Here is a 9,842-nt window from a genome sequence, read left to right on the forward strand (position 1 = left end):
ATGGATATACATCCAGGTACGCCCTCTACTTCTCCTATACTGGCTAGTTTGATTATCCTGTGCCTGCCATTGGAGAACCATAAGAGCTCCCACCAAGGAATTCCCATCGGGCTGAAATGTGCGTTTTGCATTCTAAGACGTTTGACCTCCCCACTGAAAAAAGGAAGAAGGGTTCCTTTACCAGCGAAGCAAGAGGTCCAGAAAAACAGTGGTATCTATTCCAATTTTGGATGACCTTTGAGAAGATGGGCTGGTTGCTATGAGAAATTCTTTCACAGTTTCACGGAAAAAGGGCAGTTTTAAAAGATACAGGGCACTGAACAATGCCCCCAAATGCCAGTGCACCCATTTTAGTCCGACTCTGGTCTCCGCTTCCTCTAACAAGAAGTCGGCCCAACCCTCATCCCCATGTGCAGTCCACCCGTGGACAAGGAAGGCAGGCAGCTTGATGCCTTCAGGAAAAGGACATTTCCACAGCAGCAACCACCATCTGGGCTGCCAATTTGCTCATCATCCTTGCCGGCTATGACCAAGAACTGTGCTTCCAAGATCAATCACATCCTGGAGTTTTTCTGCGACGACAAAAAAACAATGTTTTTGTGCTGCTCAGGGAGGGGGAATCTGCCACTGACCATGCCATAATATAACGTTATAATATGCCATACTGACCATGCCATAACGTTATAATATTGTCCCCTTTTTACTTTGGCAATAGTTACAATATTTCTCCAGCATTGGATCTTTCATGGATTCACATGCTGTGAATATTTCCCGGCATCAGGCTAGGAAACCTCAGTAACCTTATTATAGTAGTTTTTCCTCTGGAAAAACTTTGACACCTTGAGTGTCCTATAGATGTCATTGGTGCTTTAGGCAGCACCAATGGGACGTCTGGTGTATAGCTCCACCCCCGCGCTTCCCCTCAGATTTCAACCGTCTTCCAAACTGTTGGGATCACCTTGTGTTCTGTCCAGAGAATTCGTCTTTTGTGAAAGCTTTGTTTTCTTCCCTGCGCCTTTCGCTGCTTCCAAGGAAAATGTGTTCCCGTTCCTGTGATGTCATCTTTGGGGCTGAAGAAATCTTTATTTTGGCCGTGTGAGACCTGTGGCCTCAAGAATGTGTACAAGGGTACGAGTGCCTGTACTGCTTACACCCCAACCACTCGGCCACAAACTGCAACATCTCTCAGGGGTTTTCCCAAAAAACCCTCAATGATAGAAACAGGTGCTTGATTACCTGGCTGAACGAGGGTGCCTTTCCAGGTTTGGAAGGAGGCTCTTCCCGCTGGGGCAGGTCCTCCCTCGGCCAAAAGGTCGCCATCGCTCCAACGGGCTCGGCCTAAGATGCAGCGGACTGGTGAGTCCAGGTTTTCGTCAGAGTTGGGTAATGGCAAGAAGCTTTCTGCTGCAAAGCTGATGTCGAGTGCGGAGGGGTCGTTAGTTCCCTCCTCTCAGAGCACAGCTACTTCACACTCGGATCAGCCGAAGGAGAAGGGCTCCCGCCCACAGAAGTCCATGGACCCAGCTCACAAGGAGAAGTAGACGTCAAGGCCTCCTTCTTCCTCCTCGTCGACGAGGCTCTCTTTGTCCAATGAAAGGGTGTCGCCCCTCTTCTGGCCGTGAGTCATCGAAGCACAGGTCCAAGTCATCGTCCAAGCGGACTCCTTCACCATCTAAGGGGGTTTTCGGCGACAAAGGCAACGTCAAAGGCTGGTCCCTCGTCTGCTGTGCCGCCGATGACCAGTTTGTCAACGACTCTCCCGTCAACAATAGCCCCGTCATTGGCTGCCCCCTCGACGACCATCTCGACGACTGCTCCATCGACAGGGTAAAGGAAGAAAGCAACAGCGACGCATACATTCGCTTCAAAGCCGGCACAGCTCCAGTCGGGGATGGGAGTCCCATCTTCTAGGGAAACAATGTGGCATTCCGCTGTGTCTACTGAGCTGCCTTTTCTGGACGGGTTTCCGATCCTGCTCCCTGAGGACCTACTCCAGCAGGAGATCACTTTGCGGGCCCTGCCTACGATGAACAGGTGACTTTTGATTCGGATTCTGAGGAAGGAGAGTCGGTGCAACCGTTCCTGGATCCTTCGGCTTTGGGTCTGCAGCCTTCTCTTCTGTCCACATCAGTGGGTCTGGGGGCTGTGCTGCCGCAAAATCCTCTCGTCAACCTGCACTCGTTGCTCTCGATGCAAGTGCGGACTACGTTGCAAACGCTCCTAGGGCAATTAGATGCCAGGCTCCCAGTGCCTCAGGCTCCGTCTGTTCCGTTGCTGCACAGCCCGCCTGCAGTTCCTCATTAGAAGGGTGGCACAGATACCCCCCGCAGCCGGGAGCCTCGTCTCAGGAAATCTTCCTGTTAGGCAAAGTTTGTATGCAGTACCTTCTGGGACCACTAAACACAACTAGGACTACAGGTGTAAGCAAAACCAACCTTTGGTATAAGACTGTACCACACAGTTTTTGGTAGCGAGCTGAGCAGCCAGGCTGATCTCGAGAGGGAATGTGAGCTTGTAAGGGTGTTAAACAGAGGTCTATAATGTCAAGTATTCAGATAGACACTTATACTCAAGGTTTCTTGGTAAAACAATTTATTACACAATCATTTAGAAAGCATTCACTAAAGGAGACAACCAATATCTCACAAAAAGTATACTACAATACTGATTACTAAGCAGTTGAGCTCCCTTGAAGTCGGAGCAAAATAGCATTGAAGTAGGAGCAAAAAGGCATAAGTTGATAAAACGAATATTACATTTACTTTAAAACAGTGCAAATAGTTTGAGTTCACCAGAGGAGTTGATTCAATGCAATAGGTAGGCCAAAGTCAATGGGCTAGTGTCTTGTATAAGTAAAAACGGTTCTGGTATTTAAAACAGAAAATTCTTTGCCACGGTTCTTAGAAGTAGTTCACGGAAGAAAGGTTTGTATGTCGGGTCACAAGCTGACTAGGCCTGCAAGTTGCACAGACAGGTGGTCTTCAGTCCTGAAGCCCCCCAAAGGCATAGAAACAAAGGGACCAGACCTGGTTTGGCGCGCAGAGACAAACTCTAGAAGGACCTTTCCATAAAGAAATGGTGAAAAATGACCGGGACCTGTTTAAACAAAGGGCGCTCAGGCACCATCTTGAAAAACATGGCTCCCGCGATTTTTAGCTACCGGTGTTCGCGGTCGGGAAAAATCATGGTAGTTCATTGTAAAACCACTGCCACCCGCCATTTCGATAGGAAAGGATAGCATTTGACTGCTACATGAGTTTCTTGACATAGGGGATAGATACTAGGTAGCCCCTCCAGCACTCTATTGTAAGATCGTGTGTGCTAGGTCTAGGAATTTGAAAAAAATAGTAAAGTCAATTTCACTTTACTTTCTCTGGGATACAGTAGTTAATCCCAGAGAAGGTGTTTAAATCTTAGGAGAGCCTAATAGGCTTCACTGTGTCACTGCACTGAGGGTGCTGTTTGACACACATGAAAAGATGATGCCTATAGAGTTGTCTAAAACTCCATAACCAAAAGAAATAAACACAGAAAACAAACAGAATTAAAAAGTTCAAAGTCCCAAAGTTCAACAAACGAGCTGGAGGGGTCTAAGGTAGAGGGAATTAGCACATTTATGAGAATCCTCCCTAACACTTCCCCAGCCAGGCCTCCTCCACTGTCGCCTAGGCTTCTAAGTCCTCCTCTGAGGGATCAGGAGGAAGGGAAGCTGGAGGATTCAGCGCAGGACAGTCTTCCGCAAGACACACTCTACGGTTTCTTCTCCTAAGGCACCTGGGATACTGACCTGGATACTTCGAGTAGTCTGGCCCAACCGGACGGAATCTCTACCAGATGCCATTGGAGCCTCCCATGTAATGATGGCTAAAGCCTGTAACCATTTTGGTCTGATCCTGGAGGAAAAAAAGGATTGCTTCTTGTTCGACCCATTGGGGAAGAGGAGAAAGGCGGTTTTCGCAATCCCTATATTGGATCACGTGTGGCAGGAGGGTCTCCATACGATGAGGCACCCTTTTACGGAGCCAGCGGCCAAGGGCCGCTTGGAGAAGAAGTTCAAGGTGCCATAATCGACTCGGAAGTGCCTGATGTCGCAGCCTACTCCAGAGTTAGTTATTTCAGCAGAGGCTAGCAGAAAGGCTCGCACCCAGCACACGTGTGCTACTCCTCCCGATAATGAGAACCGTAAACTGGACGCTTTCAGTAAGAAAGTCCTCACTGTTGGAGCCACTACGGTTAGGGCAGCCAACTCGTTGGCTATTATGGCCAGATACAACTGCAATTTGTGGTACCGCCTGGCGCCTCCGTTGGACTACCTGCCTGAGCAGCAGAGGAAGGAAGCAATGCTTTTGGTTCGAGAGGGGGAGGAAGCTTTGAACCATAGTATCAATATTGCGGTAGACCTGGCGGAGACCGGATTCAAGCAGATTAATTATGAGGTCGTTCTCTGGCGTCAAGCTTGGCTTTGCTGCACGGATTTCTGGCAAGAGGTTCAACATAAGGTTGTGGACATGTCTTGCGAGGGGGCAAATCTTTTCAGGGAAAAGATTGACGCTTTGAAGAACATGAAGGCGGACTCTGATACGGTAGGTCCCTTACAGCCCTGCAGGGTAGACTGTTTTTCGCCCCTTTTTTGGGTTCTCTGGAAATGCACGGTTTTCAGGTTCTCGAGACAAGGGATACGGTAGGTCCACCTATTAATCCCCGGGCTACAGGCATTCCTTCCAGCCCTCCCAACGAACCAAAGAGTACCAGGGAAAGAGGAAAAGGGGTTCTTCGTCTTCCCAATGAGGCAGACAAAACAAGCCTCAGCAGTGACTGCTACAAGGGCAGTCAATTGGGGGGGAGGGTGGCGCACCACCTCGACGAGTGGTGTTCAATCACGCCAGACAGATGGGTGCTGGAAGCAGTCCAATATGGCCACTCGTTGGAGTTCAGGTGTCCTCAATGCTGTTAAAGTCTCAGGCTCATCTTCAGGTCCTAAGTCAGGGAGGTTCGTCTCATGCTGCAAAAAGGGGTGATCGAGCGAGATCCCGCATCGGCAAGAAGAAAGGGGGTCTATTCCAGGTTTTTTGTGATTAAAAAAAGCTGAACGGGAAATGGCACCCTATTCTGGACCTGCGGCCGCTCAACAAAAATATAAAACACCAAAAGGTCAGGATGCTAACATTGCAAGATGTCATAAAGACAGTTCTACCCGGGGAGATTTTGGCATCTATGGGTTTTGAGGACGCAAACTTTCACATCCCTATGCATCCCAGGCATCGAAAACTTCTCAGGTTCATGGTGGGAAATAGCCATTACTAGTTTCGGGTTCTCCCCTTTGGCCTGAAGTTAGCTCCCAGGACTTTCACCAAGTGCTTGGCTCCGGTGGCGGGTTATCTCTGCAGAAACTAGCACCACGTTTACCCATACCTGGATGACTGGTTGGTCAAGGGGTCGACATGCCAGCGGACGTTGGACTCTCACCACCACTATGCTCATTTTACAGCATTTAGGCTTTGCAGTCAACTTCACCAAGTACTTTCTAACTCCCTCAAGGGATTTGATCTTTCTGGGAGCTCATTTCCAGACAGCTCTGAATCAAATCAAGCCATCAAAGGAGAGGTTAAAAAAGTTTTTGTCCCTAGCGGGCTCGTTATTACCAGTAACATCGGTCATGGTCTGCTCGTACATGTCTCTCCTCGGCACCATGTCGTCCTGCATCCCACTCATTCCAAATTGTCGCCTTTTTATATGCCCTGCACAGGAATTTCTCACTTCCAGGTGGTCACAGATCCAGGGCTCTTGGTCAGACAAGCTTCTTGTTTCCCAGTCTCTGGCAGATGCCCTGCAGTGGTGGACTCGGCCCATCAACATCGCACAGGGCATGCTCCTGGTGGAACCAGATTTTCAATACAAAATTGTGATCAACACCTCACAGGCCGGATGGGGTGCTCACCTAGCCCAGTTCCAAGTCAAGGGCCGATGGTCTCTCAAGGAGGTTTCTCTGCACATCATCGTTCTGGATTTGAGAGCCGTACACTGGGCGCACAAGTCCTTTTCTTCCCCCTCATGCAGGATTCAGTGGTGAGGATTCTCACCAACAACACAATGACTGTTTTATCTACGCAAGCAGGGGGAACACACTTGCAGCTCCTTTCCCAGGAAATACAGACCACCAAGCACTGGGCCGTGCAGCACAGGATTCAGATCCTGGCTTTCTGCCTCCCATGGATTCAAAACAGTCAGTCAAACTCCCTCAGCAGGGATTCATCTCAGCTGCACGAATGGCAACTGAAGGGCGACCTGGTGGCGAAGATTTTCGAGAAATGGGGCACTCCCCCTCTGGACTTGTTCGCCAGCCACGAGAACAAGCAGTACCTTCAATTTGCCAGCAGAGTTCCTCATCCGGACTCCAGGGGGGAACGCTTTCTCTTTTCCGTGGACGGGGATGTTGGCCTACGCGTTTCCTCTTTTTCCCCTGATTAGGAACACAATTCAGATGATTCGTAAGGTTTCCTCCAAAATCATCCTGGGTTCTCAGACCTTCTTCACCTGGCAGGGTACGACCCTCTTCACCTGGGTTCACAGCCGGATCTTCTCTCTCAGAGCAGGGGGATGGTGTGGCATCACAACCCGGCCTCCCTCAACCTAGCTGTATGGCTCCTGACCAATCAGAGTTCAGAAACCTAGAGATTCTTCAAGATTGTCGCCGCATTTTGGCTGCGATGAGAGCGCCATCTACCAACACATTATACGCCAGGAAGTGGAAGAGGTTCTGTGTCTGGTGTTCTCAGCAGACTGACATACAGCCATTGCAGGTTTCGCCTCAGCAACTGCTTCCTTACCTTCTGTTGTTGGCTAAGGAGGGTCTGGCAATATCGTCTAGCAAGGTTCACTTGGCGGCCATCTTAAGATATACGCAGAGACACAATTCTACACTTCTTTTCAGTGACGGATTGATTAAACGTTTCCTCAAGAGCCTGTTCAGGAGGTTTCCCCCGAAGAAAGTTTTCTCTGGTTTGGAGTCTCAACCTGGTGCTCTCTGCCCTCATGAAACCTCTGTTTGAGCCCATGTCGACGGCTGCCATAACATTTCTCACCTGGAAGGTGGTTTTTCTAGTAGCCATCACGCCTTCCAGACGGGTATCTGAACTGCAGGGTCTGGTCATTGACCCGCCATACCTGCGCTTCATAAAAGACAAGGTCCTTCTCGCTACAAATCCACACTTCATTCCGAAGATCCCGTCAGACTTTCACAAGATAACCCTACAATAGCCTTACCAACTTTTTTCCCTAATGCTTCTACGCCAGCGGAAAGAGCATTGCATTCCCTGGATGTCAAAAGAGCTTTGAAATACTATCTGAATCGCACTTAGTCTTACAGAGCATCCAAGTAACTATGTCTGGCTTTCGGCCCCTCCAATAAATGGGGGGCTGATTTTCTAAACAAGGCATCTCACGCTGAGCGGCGGGGACAATACCTTTCTGTCACGCTTAAGCCAACAAGCCTTTACAGTCTGCTCCAAGAGCTCACTCTACAAGGTCCACAGTGACCTCGGCGGCTCCTTCGGCGGGCATACCGCTCAGTGACACTTGCCAGGCAGTGACGTGGGCAGTACCCCACACGTTCACCAGGCACTACTGTCTAGGTCAACAGCATGCTGAGGACGTACAGGGGGGGACAAGCAGTGCTCCAGCGCCTGTTCCAGTAAATTAAGCCCTGCAGCTTCTGGGGTTTTGGCTCTACTCCTGTTGCATTTGTTTTTATTGACTGAAGGAGTGGACTGTTTGCCTCTAGCACACCTCCGGGCTCTCTTACTGCTATGAAGTCTATTCACAGCATGTGAATCCATGAATGATCCAATGCTGGAGAAGGGAGTAGTTTCTTTCCTGGAACTCCATTTCTCCAGCGTTGGTATCTTTCATGGATTCACATGCGCCCGCCAGCCTTCCCCTTCAGGCAAACCTCCTATTAGGACATCCTCCTTTTGGAGACGTTAAAATCTTAGGGGACACCGTGAGGGCGGAGATGTACACTGGACGTCCCATTGATGCCGCCTAAAGCACCCATAAGGACGTTGACAGGACATTCAATGTGTCAAGGTTTTTCCATAGGAAAACCACTATAACGAGGTTACCGTGGTTTCCAAGCCTGACGACGGGAAATATTCACAGCATGTAAATCCATGAAAGATACCAACGCTGGAGAAATGGAGTTACAGGTAAGAAACTGCTCCCTTCTCGTTTCGCTTTCATTCAATACTAGTATCACACAAAAAATGCTTCAATCCATTAATTTGGTATTTAAAGAGACCACTGGCAGCCAGTGGTCTGTTACGGAGTGCCCCAGGGTAACCTAAAGAAGACCAACTCACCGGTCTTTCTCTGTGTGCCCGCTCGACCCACTGCTGCTTTCTTCTTTTCTCGTGTCTGTCTAGGACATTGACCAATCTGGTTGCACTCCTGCGGCCCGCGCCTTTAGACAGGGTAGCCTGTCTTGCTTCCTCCACACTCAACACCAACCACAGGAGTAGGACGCCAGATCAGCAGTGTTCCTCTCTCCTATGGCACATCTAGTAAAAGCACCACTTCCCGCTGCGTGTCCTCTGCACCGCAGCCTCTCAGCTACCACAACACTCTCTGCACTGCGTCCTGATTGTAACAGCAGCGTTCCCAGCGCTTACTTTGCTCTGCTTCTCCTGCTCCCACAGCTGCTGTCGGCTTCTGCTTCTACTCCTACTTCTAATTCTAATGGCTTGCACCTGAAGAGACTTTAAATATTTAAAAGTCCTGCTCAGGTGTGGGTCATTGGAACCACTAGTCTGCACACTACAGTTCTGCACTTGTGAGGCTTTCTTCCTCGTCCCAGTACTTGGAGCATAGTGCCACTTGGAGTCCCTAATGTCATTTCTTTTTAAAACATCTAATTCATTCTGTTTAAATGGTTTATGAAATATACCCCTAGGAGAGGTTTTTAAAGGAGTCGGTGGTTGGATATAATATTGATTCTCTGACTCTTACATATATAATTTCCCTGTTGACTGTAAGGGTTTTCAATACTAACAATGTGGGTAGTTTTATGAAGGGAAACCTTACTCTGATAACCAGCCATTTGGTATTCTGGTATTATTAAAATCTCACTTGCCAAAGAAGGTAAATACTGCGACTCTCCTAGCGAAGTCACCCTATTCCCTTGGTGTCCTTCTCCTCCCAGGTGATCCACCCAGCTGATGGCACCCCCAGGGTTAGGATCAGGTAGCGGCTGCCTTCCCCAGGCCACCTGGGAGGCGACTTTAGGCAGGGATTCTGTGAGTACTGTGTGCATCACGCCTGTGCCCTACTGGTTCTGTTCCCTGATTTGCAGTGCCTGGTCTCCAGTGGAACAGTGCAGGATCAGGGGTCACAGGTGCCTTTTGACAGCTGCTGTGACAGGTAAGTCACTTCAGCAATGGGGCCGTTTTTGAAGTCTGCACCTCTGTTCCAAAACTACGTAGTCATTAAGAATTATTATTCTGGTGGAAGTTTAATCTTTAAGTATAAAGACATACCTGAGATTAGGGTTAGGTGGATATTAATTCACATAACAATAAGCAGCGTCATCAGATTGATATCATGCATGTGTCAGCACTGTGGTACCAGGCTCCTGGGGAAGGATTATGTATTCTGGTCGACAACCTGGCCCTGCAATGTGCAGGACAGTTAACTGAATGACTTGGGGAGGAGGGGAGGGGTCTCCTTTTTTACTGCATGTTAAAATATTTTTTTTTCAACAACTTTTCCCTTGTTTTTCCTTCATCAGTCACCGTTGTGACTGCCGTTAGCAGCGATCCGTGTGAAGATTGGAAACATTTCAGGCCTTC

This window comes from Ambystoma mexicanum, chromosome 11 (assembly GCF_040938575.1).
Source record: "Ambystoma mexicanum isolate Mex_15411 chromosome 11, UKY_AmexF1_1, whole genome shotgun sequence".
NCBI classification, from domain to species: Eukaryota; Metazoa; Chordata; class Amphibia; order Caudata; family Ambystomatidae; genus Ambystoma; species Ambystoma mexicanum.